Here is a 9,690-nt window from a genome sequence, read left to right as displayed (position 1 = left end):
ATGTGAATTGTTACTAAAATACTTGAGTTTGTCATAATTGATTGTCCAGCTGCGTATAACAAAATTTTGGGACGACCCACACTGATGGTTTTTGAAGCCATTACTTCGATCCGATTCCTGGTAATGAAGTTCCCCTCAACTTCGAGTATATGCACATTAAAAGGAGTCCAGCTCGCTGCCCGAGAATGCTACAGTATTTCCATGAACCTGGACGTCTTTGCCTAGTCGCATGAAGATATGGTGGGAATCAGTCCGAGTATAATAATGCATACTTTGAACTTGGACAAGAATGTGCCTGCAAAGTCCCAAAATGAAGGCTTTTGGGTAGAGTACGGTCAGAAGCATTAGAAGAAGAAGTAGCTTGCCTACTTAAATGCAGATTTATCAAGGAAGTAAAATACTCGATCTAGGTTGCTAACCTCATTCTGGTCCCAAAGCCAAACAGGAAGTGTAGAACTTGCATTGACTTTTCCGATCTTAACAAGGCTTGTCCTTAAGACTGTTTCCCATTACCTAGAATTGATCAGTTGGTAGATGCCACAACCGGTCACGAGCTCGTATCTTTCATGGATGCATATTCGGATATAACTAGATCACGATGAACCCTATAGACCAAGAGCATGCCACCTTCATGATTGAACATAACGCATACTACTACAAATTTATTCCATTTGGGCGGAAGAATGTCAGTGCAACGTACCAACAATTAGTAAAAAAAAATTTCGTCAACCAGATCGGGAAAAACATGGAGGTGTATGTTGATGATATGCTCATTAAATCAAAGACTGCCAGTAACCATGTGTCCGACCTGGAAGAGTGTTTTGGCGTACTAAGAAGGTAGGACATGAAGTTAAATCCTCAGAAGTGAACTTTCAGAGTTTCGTCAGGAAAGTTTCTAGGGTTTATAGTCAACACAAGGGGGATAGAGGAAAATCTAGAGAAAATCAGATCATTGTTAGAAATTCCTTCACCTAGGTCACGCAAGGAAGTACAAACTTAACTAGAAAGGTGGTGGCCCTAAACCGTTTCATTTCAAAATCCAGTGACAAGTGTCTCCCATTTTACAACTTGCTCAGAGGAAACAAGAAGTTCGAGTGGACTGAAGAATTTGAACATGCATTTACTATCAAAACCAGCATATGGTGTTTGTTTCTATATCTGGTTGTGACAGAACATGCGGTCAGCACTGTGTTAGTTTGAGAGGAAAATCAGGCACAGAAACTAGTGTGCTATGTAAGTAAAAGACTTCTCAGACCTGAGTCCTAATATCCATTAATAGAAAAGCTCGTGTTTTGTAATGCCTCGGATAACCAAGACCATTACACTTTGTATTTTAAAATAGTGCAAGACTTGCTAATCAGGTCATTTGAACAATAATGTGTTCCTTTGGTTAACTATGAGGTTAGGGTTAAAAGATTTTGATTGTAAACAGTTAATTTTCATTAAAACAGATGTTTGGTACATGGGATCCTAAAAAGAAGGTTTATGTTACAATTTACAATCCTTAGAAGTTTAATACAAACAAAAGCCACTCTAATGGAAAAATACAAGTTTTAGACCTATGTCCCTGTACTTTCCCTCGACCATGGCGGTCGAGTAGCTGACTCTGTACACTCCACCCCCAGAACTCTCCATCTCATGGTTGGTCCAGCTTTCCTTTGCCTTTACCTACACCACGTAGCACCCGTGAGCTAAGGCCCAGAAAGAAAATCATAAACAACAAACACATAAACAGTAGTAGCATCCAATCAATCTTTAAACAACCATTCAGAAACTCAGCATATTATAAGCATCAAGCTAATAATAATAAACATGTATTTCAAGAGTATATATTAACCAACAATATAAAAGTTCAGGGTCATCGCCCTTAGGCCGAGCCCTCTGTTTACTAAGCTAACCCCGACTCGCTTAGGCCGAGTCATTGTTTATTTAGTTGAACCTGGCTCATAGTGCCCAAGCCGCGTCCAATGCGCTAATCGTCAGCCTCGTCTCCCTTAAATCACACTTTAACATTTCTCATATTAATAAAGAGGTTACATAACACATATATCCAGATATAGGGAACCTTAGTCCCAAACACAACCACATGGGTACAGTTTTCTTGCCTCGAATCTCGAGCGAAGAATATAGAACGCTCCTAAGCACGATCCTCAATCTTTAGCCTTAGCGATAATCCTAGTTATAGTGTCAATGGGTAACCATCAATTTCTAATCCAAATAAATACTTAGAAAACAATAGCTACCATCCGGGACCTCAATTTTTACCGAACCAGGTGGTAAAAATTGTCCCGACAGCCTAGGTTTAAATTCTCGAGCCTCCCTGAGCCTTAAACCTCTTTTCCCCTTAATTATCTTATTAGGGTCGTGGCTCGCCCCTTGGACAGAGGCTCAATCATCCCCTGATGGGGGACACGGGCTGCGACTTGCCCTCACTGAGTCACGGCACGCCTAGCAAATAGAGGCTCCCAGCCTCTAAAAGCTCATGCGGGCCGCGACGCCTGAGGAATAGGGCCGCGACCCGAGCCCCTATCTTTAGAAAAACAACCTTTTTCTCAATGTTTTCCACAAACCTAACCTCAAATTCACACCCAAATCCTCAGCAAATCTCATAATTGAGCCCAGAAAGTATATCCTTATGTCCCAACCATCACAATGAACCTATAACAATTTTCTTACACTATCAAACACCTAAAATCAGCTAGCAAACCAAAACTCATGAAAACTCTAACTTTTAACATAGTTTCAACATAATTTAGAGATTCTAGCTTGAATTCTTACCTCAAGTGGCAGCCTAATTCCTCAACAATTTCTCTGATTATTCCCAGCTTGAATTCCCTCTAATTTCCAGCTTGATCACCTTAAACTTTCCTTCTATGTTTCCTTCAACTTCAAGATACAAGATGAGGGAGAGAGAGAGAGAGTATGTGAGTGTGAGGGAAAAGGAGGGTTTTAGAGCATTCCTAATGTTTCTCATCATTTCCTAGGACTTTTTCTGTGTATATCCTTAACCCAAAAAGACCAAACTGCCCTCAAGCTTTCCCAGCCCTCTAATTGCTTCTAGGGGTAAAATAGTCATTTTTCGATTCCTACTAATTCCTCAAATGTTCCTACCATTTACCAATTAATCCCATCGTGTCCAATTAATTATCAATGATTTATTCATTACTCAATAAATACCAAATATTCTCTAAATTTCCAAAATACCCCTAGGCTCCCCCCGAGTCGGGTATTAAACCCCGCTTTGACTATTTCGCTAATCCACTCACTAGGACCATCTGGAGCCATACGCTGCAAATATATCCACATAATAATGTGGTCTCAACCATATATCACATAATATCACATTTATGCCCTCAACGGGCAAAAATTACAAATATGCCCTTATATGCTATAAAGGGCCCACATGCATATCTAATACTCATAACCATGCATATAATCATATTAATCATTCATGCCACATAATCACGCATTTAACCAATTAAACATACATATATCAAATTATGCCCTTCTGGCACGCTAACCAAGGCACTAAGCCCTATTAGCAATTTTGGGTCGTTACAACTATCCCCTCCTACTAAGAATTTCGTCCTCGAAATTTACCTGAATAACTCAGGATACTGATCCCGCATTGCTGACTCCAGCTCCCAGGTCGCTCATTCGACCTTGCTATTCTTCCATAACATTTTGACTGGAGGAATCGTCTTGTTCCGTAGAACCTTATCTTTCTTATCTAGGACCTGAGCTGGTCATTCCTCATATGTCAAATCTTTTTGCAACTCCAAATCCTCATACTTCAATACATGAGTCGTGTCTGAGACGTACTTCTGAAGCATAGAAATGTGGAATACGTCGTGAGCCCCTGATATGATGGTGGCAGTGCCAACCTGTAGGCCACTAGCCAATCCTTTGCAGGATCTCAAAATGTCCTATGAATCTAGAGCTCAACTTTCCCTTTTTCCCAAACCTCCTCACCCCTCGCAGTGGTGAGACTCGTAGAAACACATGGTCCCCTACTGGGAACTCCACGTCCTACGCTTAGGGTCAGCGTAGCTTTTTTGTCTGTTCTGTGAGGCGAGCATTCGAGCTCAAATCTTCTCAATAGCTTCATTAGTCTTCTGAACCAACTTCGGTCCCAAATACTTCCTCTCACCCATCTCATCCCAATGAATGGGCTATCTACACCTTCTTCCATATAACATCTCGTATGGAGCTACTCAATTTGTTGATCGATACCTGTTGTTGTATGAAAACTCAATCAACAGGAGATATTTACTCCAAGACCCCTCAAAATACAACACACATGGTCTAAGCATGCTTTCCAATACCTGAATGGTCCTCTCAGGTTGTCCATTTGTTTTAGGATGAAAGGTTATACTGAACTTCAACTAAGTCCCCATAGCCTTCTGCAAACCACCCCAAACACATGGAGGAAAATATGGCTTCTCAATATGATACTATAGACTTGGGAACCCCATGGAGACGTACAATCTCCCTCACGTACAACTCCGCGTACTGATCTACAGTATAGGTCGTCCTCATTGGTAAAAAGTGAGCTGACTTGGTGTATCTGTCTACTATCACCAACACCGAGTCATGTAACTCCACTGTCGTGGGTAAACCTCCCACAAAATCCATAGTAACGTCCTCCCACTTCCATTCAGGAATACCCAAAGGTTGTAGCAACCCCGCTGGTCGCTGATGCTCAGCCTTCACCTTCTAACAGGTTAAACACTGGGCCACATACTCCACCACATCCTTCTTCATCTCAGGCCACCAATAAAGAGTCCATAAATCCTGATACATCTTTGTGGTGACCGAATGGAAAGAGTATGGCGTGGTATGAGATTCATCAAGTATCTCTCGTCGAATACCCACATCTGTCGGGACACAAATCTGATCCTTGTACCGTAGCAAACTGAGTTGTGGTGAAAAATGCATATTTATTGATCTTAATGGTAAAAATAAATTAAGTTTAATTAATATTTTCATGGAATTAATACCATTTATTTTATAAATAAAAATATTTGATTATAATTTAATTTATTGTTATTTTGTAGGAATTAAAGTTGTATTTTGGCATAAAGAAAAAGAAAGAAGAAAGAAAGAATCAAAAGTTAAAAAAAGAGTTAAAAAAGTGGACTTTTTGAAGGGAATTAGGCTCAAAATGAGCCCAAACAAGCCCAAGCCCAAGCTTGCCACCACTTGGACATGTGGCGCGTTTCTATTGGCTGCACTTGGTTAACACTTTCAGCCACCTTTTAACCCAATTTTTGTGGGTTTTGGGTCTTGCACCTTTCCATTTTGAGCTCTTAAGCTCATATTTTGTGGTGTTTTAGAAAAAAGACAAAATGACCATTCACTAAAATAGCTAGGTTAATATTAATAATAAGATTTGATTTTTCAAAATCATATTTTATTATTAAGATTTTAAATTTATTTTGTAGACCCCATTTGTAATTTAATTTCTTTTTAGTCCTTTTCTCCTTCTATAAATAGGGACTCTTCTTGCACATTTGGTATGTAATTTTTAGAGTAAAGAAACTATAGCAAAATTTCTACTCACTTTCTTCTCATATTTTCTTCTTAGAATTTTTTGAGAATCATGAGCATAATGGCCTAATCTTCCTAGGAAGGTTAGGGATGATTTCATATGCTAGTGATGTTATTTTGCTACTTTGATTTACTATGTTCTTAATATAATGTATTTGAGTTATTTATGTTCTTTCATCCTCATCTCTATTTTGTTATCTTTATTTACTTGCACTAATAGGATATAAGATTAGTCATGCTCTTTCTATGTGCTTCTAATTAGTAAAAGTAATATTGATACATAATTTTATGTCTAATCTTCTATTGCATTATGGCCCTTGGGTATTGTTATCCCAAAATTTTGAAAAGGATGATGTGGCAATGAAATTGACACGTGGCATGAGTTAGTTGGATGATCTGGCTTAGGAGTAGCCCAATGCATCAGTTAAGAATTTGGACTGTTTGAGAGATGCTATAGTCAAGTCAAAATACACCCGAGGAGAATATTTGAGCCAAGTGTTGGTTTCGAACCCAAGTCTAAGGAGCTTAAAAGAGGGGTTTGGATTTTGGCTCTAGGGGCAAAAGCGGCAGGTCCGATCGGACCTTAGCTTGAGGAGCCTCTCAAGTATTTGGCTCGGGTGTGTCCGAGGTAAGCATCCCAAGGTTTCCTAAGTGTTGGCTCGAACGTGTCCAGGGTAAGTAGCTAAGGAGGAGTCCCATACAAGCCAAGAATTGAGATTTAGATGTTGGCCAAGAAGAGCCTACGCAATGTCTGATCGGACATGGTTGGAGGAGCCTAGGGCTTGCCTCGGATTTTTCCAAGCTGAGATGGCAATGAGGAAGGCTCGGACCACCATGGTCCGAGGAGAAGGCCACAAGGTCCGATCGGACCTTGATTGGAGGAGGTATGCTCGGACTTGTTCGAGGTGAAAAGCAAGAGAGAAGGTTGGCTCGGACCACCTTGGTCCGAGGAGAAGGCATGAGAAGGATGGCTCGGACCACCTTGGTCCGAGGAGAAGGCCACAAGGTCCGATCGGACCTTGATTGAAGGAGGTAGGCTCGGACTTACCCGAGGAAGGAGGCCAAGGGAGTTGGCTCGGACCACCTTGTTCCGAGGAGAGCCAAGCATGCATGACTTTTGATCCGAGGAGAGCCATGCATATATCACCTTGGTCCAAGGAAAGCTTGAAGGAGTAATCAACATGCAGGTGAGACTACGTCAAAATCTCCGGAACGGCTTCAGCAAGAATTGGTCTAAGCACCCGGGAATCTCTCATTCCTCACTCAAATTGAGGAATCATTTGTATTTTAAATATTTCTTGTAATATAAATATAAGATGAATAATAAAATATCCCAATCTAAAGGGGATATCAGTTGAGGATCCCAGACCTATAAATAGAGGGTTGGGAGGATCGTAAGAGGACTTTTGGAAAATTGAGAGTTAACCTGTGTTCTAGAGAGAGAAAGTGTGTTTTTTCTTTAGAGAACCCCTCTTTTTGTATTCTGGAATATTTGCACTGAAGAAACTCAGTTGACACTGGTTCATCTGATCTTGAGTGTGAATACAGTAATAAAATCTCTAAGTGGATTAGGCTATTACCGACCATCGGGGCTGAACCACTATAAAATCTCGTGTTATTTACTTTTTGTTCATAAACTGTCTGTTGTCGTTTGTATTCTCTTGAAGGCTTGTCGTTTTTGACGTTCTCACGTCGTTGGCTAAAAACACAGTCAACAGGTATTTTGTCATTTTTAGATTTTTCATAAGATTAACATTGTGCTTTTAAAGTAAAGAATTTTATAACTCAAATGAACTTTTGTTAGAAAAGAATATGGACTATAATGTTAGATTTTCCAAGTAAATATTGGGATGTGAACTATTTACTTGTGTATTTTTGTAAATCAAGTAACTAAGTAACCAAACAAGCATATGGATGATTCTTAAAACCTTCTATTTCTCAAACTCTTGATTACACCTTACTTTTATTTCACTTATCTCATTTTATCATTTCATCAAAAAGACAACACCAAAATCTCAAATCTCTTTTCATTTCCATTTTTATTTATTTCATGTTACTAATTTTTTGTGTTATTTTCTACTAATCTTTTGGTTTTAGGTTACCTCCTTGTGGATCGACCGCCCGATCTATACTACAACCACCGCTTAGTGGTTGTCACGATTTGAGCACAAAACAAATTTTGGCGCCGTTGCCGAGGAGGTAGTTTTCAAAGGTTTAGTGAAATTTTTACCAAAATGTTAGTAACTTTATTTGTATTTTTGTTGGTATGAATATTGTGTTAGTATATTTTTTTAAAAAAAATTATTTACTAATTTTTAGTGAATTGGATTATTATTATAACAAACAAAAAACAAAAAAAAATCATAAAAACAAATTATTTATATTTTTTTTCTCCCTTTTTGCCTTTTCTTTTTTTTTTCTTTCGGTAAAACAAAAAAAATTATATATATATAAATATTCATATATATATATATATCTATAAAAAAAAAAAAGAAAAAAAGGGTAAAAAAAACGTAAGAAATTATATATTTTTTTTTATTTTTTTTCTTTTCCTTTCTTCTTGTTAAAAAAAAGAAGCATATAAATATATAATTTTTTTCTTTTTAGTTAATTTTTATTACATTTATCTTTCTTAATTTATTTTTATTTTTTTTAGTTTAATAAATATTTGAAAAAAAAAGAGATAAAACTTGTTATTTTATCTTCACTTCAATTCTCTTTTCTTTACTTTTTTTTTGTATTGATTATTTTGTTACTTTAGGTTCCTTAGTTTAGGCTTTTCTTTTTCTTTGCCTTAGTTTTCCTTAGAATGTAGGTTTTTTTTACAAAAAAAAACATAAAATTGCATTAAATTGTCATAAAAATTCAATCATAAAACGCTTAGTATTTGGAATAATTGTGTAATATTACAAAAGGTAGAAACTGATATTGTTCTGTCTAGAAAGATTGGTTGTTAAATAAGGTTTGTGATAGTGTTACCCTCCACACTTACCTGGGAACCTCGGGGAGTTCTGTCTAGGAAAGTGTGGGTCTAAAACGGTACCTTGGCAACCTTCCCAATCAGCTTGGGAACATTTCGAGCACACTATTACATTGTTGAACTTATTACTATAAGAAAACCAAGCTTGTTCAATTTCACTCTGCTTAAAGGTTGTTTGGTCGAAAAGGTTTAACTTGTGATCTACCATACTTACTAAGTAACCTCGGGGAGTTCTAGTAAGGCGTTGGAGATCACCCAAAAACCTCCAAATCTACCTGGGAACAAGTTTAACAAAAAAAAAATAAGAATAAAAAAATAAATCTAATTCTGATTTCTAAGAGTGGATGAATCATCACGAAACTTCTAGTGACACTTCTTCTGATTCATCCACCACTCCTTCCGGAACTCCTTCCACCAATCCTGCTTCTCCACAAACTTTAGCTAATAATAATCCATTCACAATGGCTCGCAATGATGAAATCCAACCAAGAACTCTCAATGACTACCTCCATCCTACTCGCACTTCCACGCCTTCATGCATTATCTTCTCTCCTAATATGCACGCATTAGACTTTAAACCTGGCATGATTCAACTCTTTCCCACATTTCATGGAATGGAAAACGAAATCCCATACGTGCTTATCAGAGAATTCGAGGAGACAGTAGCCACATTCTATAACCGATCTGAAAATGTCGATTCTGTGCGACTGAAGTTCTTCCCTTTCTCCTTGAAGGACAATGCAAAAAGTCGGTTATACTCTTTGAGACCTAGGTCTATTGGAACATGGGAGGAGATGACCAAATCCTTCTTTCTGAAACACTTCCCTAGCCATAAGACCAACAGTTTAAAATGATAGATTTCCACATTCTCCCAAAAGGACAATGAAACGTTCTATCAAGTCTAGGAAAGATTCAAAGATCTGTTGAATTAGTGCCCGCACCATGGCTATGAGAACTGGCGTTTGGTCAGTTACTTCTATGAAGGCCTCACGATCGTGAGCGCCAGTTTGTAGAAATTCTATGTGTGAATGCAAAAAATTGACCAAGGAAAAAATCTTTGGTCCCTAGTTAGACCACATGGCTAAAGGTCGAGTATTCATGCTATTAGGCTCGGGCCTGTGGGTCTTGGGAACATGGAATAATTTCCCTTAGAGCTTTCC

At 38.2% G+C, this 9,690-nt stretch overlaps 1 non-coding gene across 1 annotated transcript; it reads right to left on the bottom strand.

The window, feature by feature from the left end:
• Nucleotides 1-9,371: 9,371 nt before the first annotated feature.
• On the bottom strand, nt 9,372-9,479 carry LOC133820282 (small nucleolar RNA R71). The gene has a single exon (XR_009886703.1). It is a non-coding gene; the product is annotated as a small nucleolar RNA R71 (small nucleolar RNA).
• Between the last annotated feature and the right edge of the window lie 211 nt (nt 9,480-9,690).

The sequence above is a fragment of the Humulus lupulus genome, chromosome 2 (assembly GCF_963169125.1).
Source record: "Humulus lupulus chromosome 2, drHumLupu1.1, whole genome shotgun sequence".
Taxonomy (NCBI): domain Eukaryota; kingdom Viridiplantae; phylum Streptophyta; class Magnoliopsida; order Rosales; family Cannabaceae; genus Humulus; species Humulus lupulus.
Note: the sequence above shows the minus strand (reverse complement) of the source record. Positions and strands in the feature narration are given on the sequence as shown.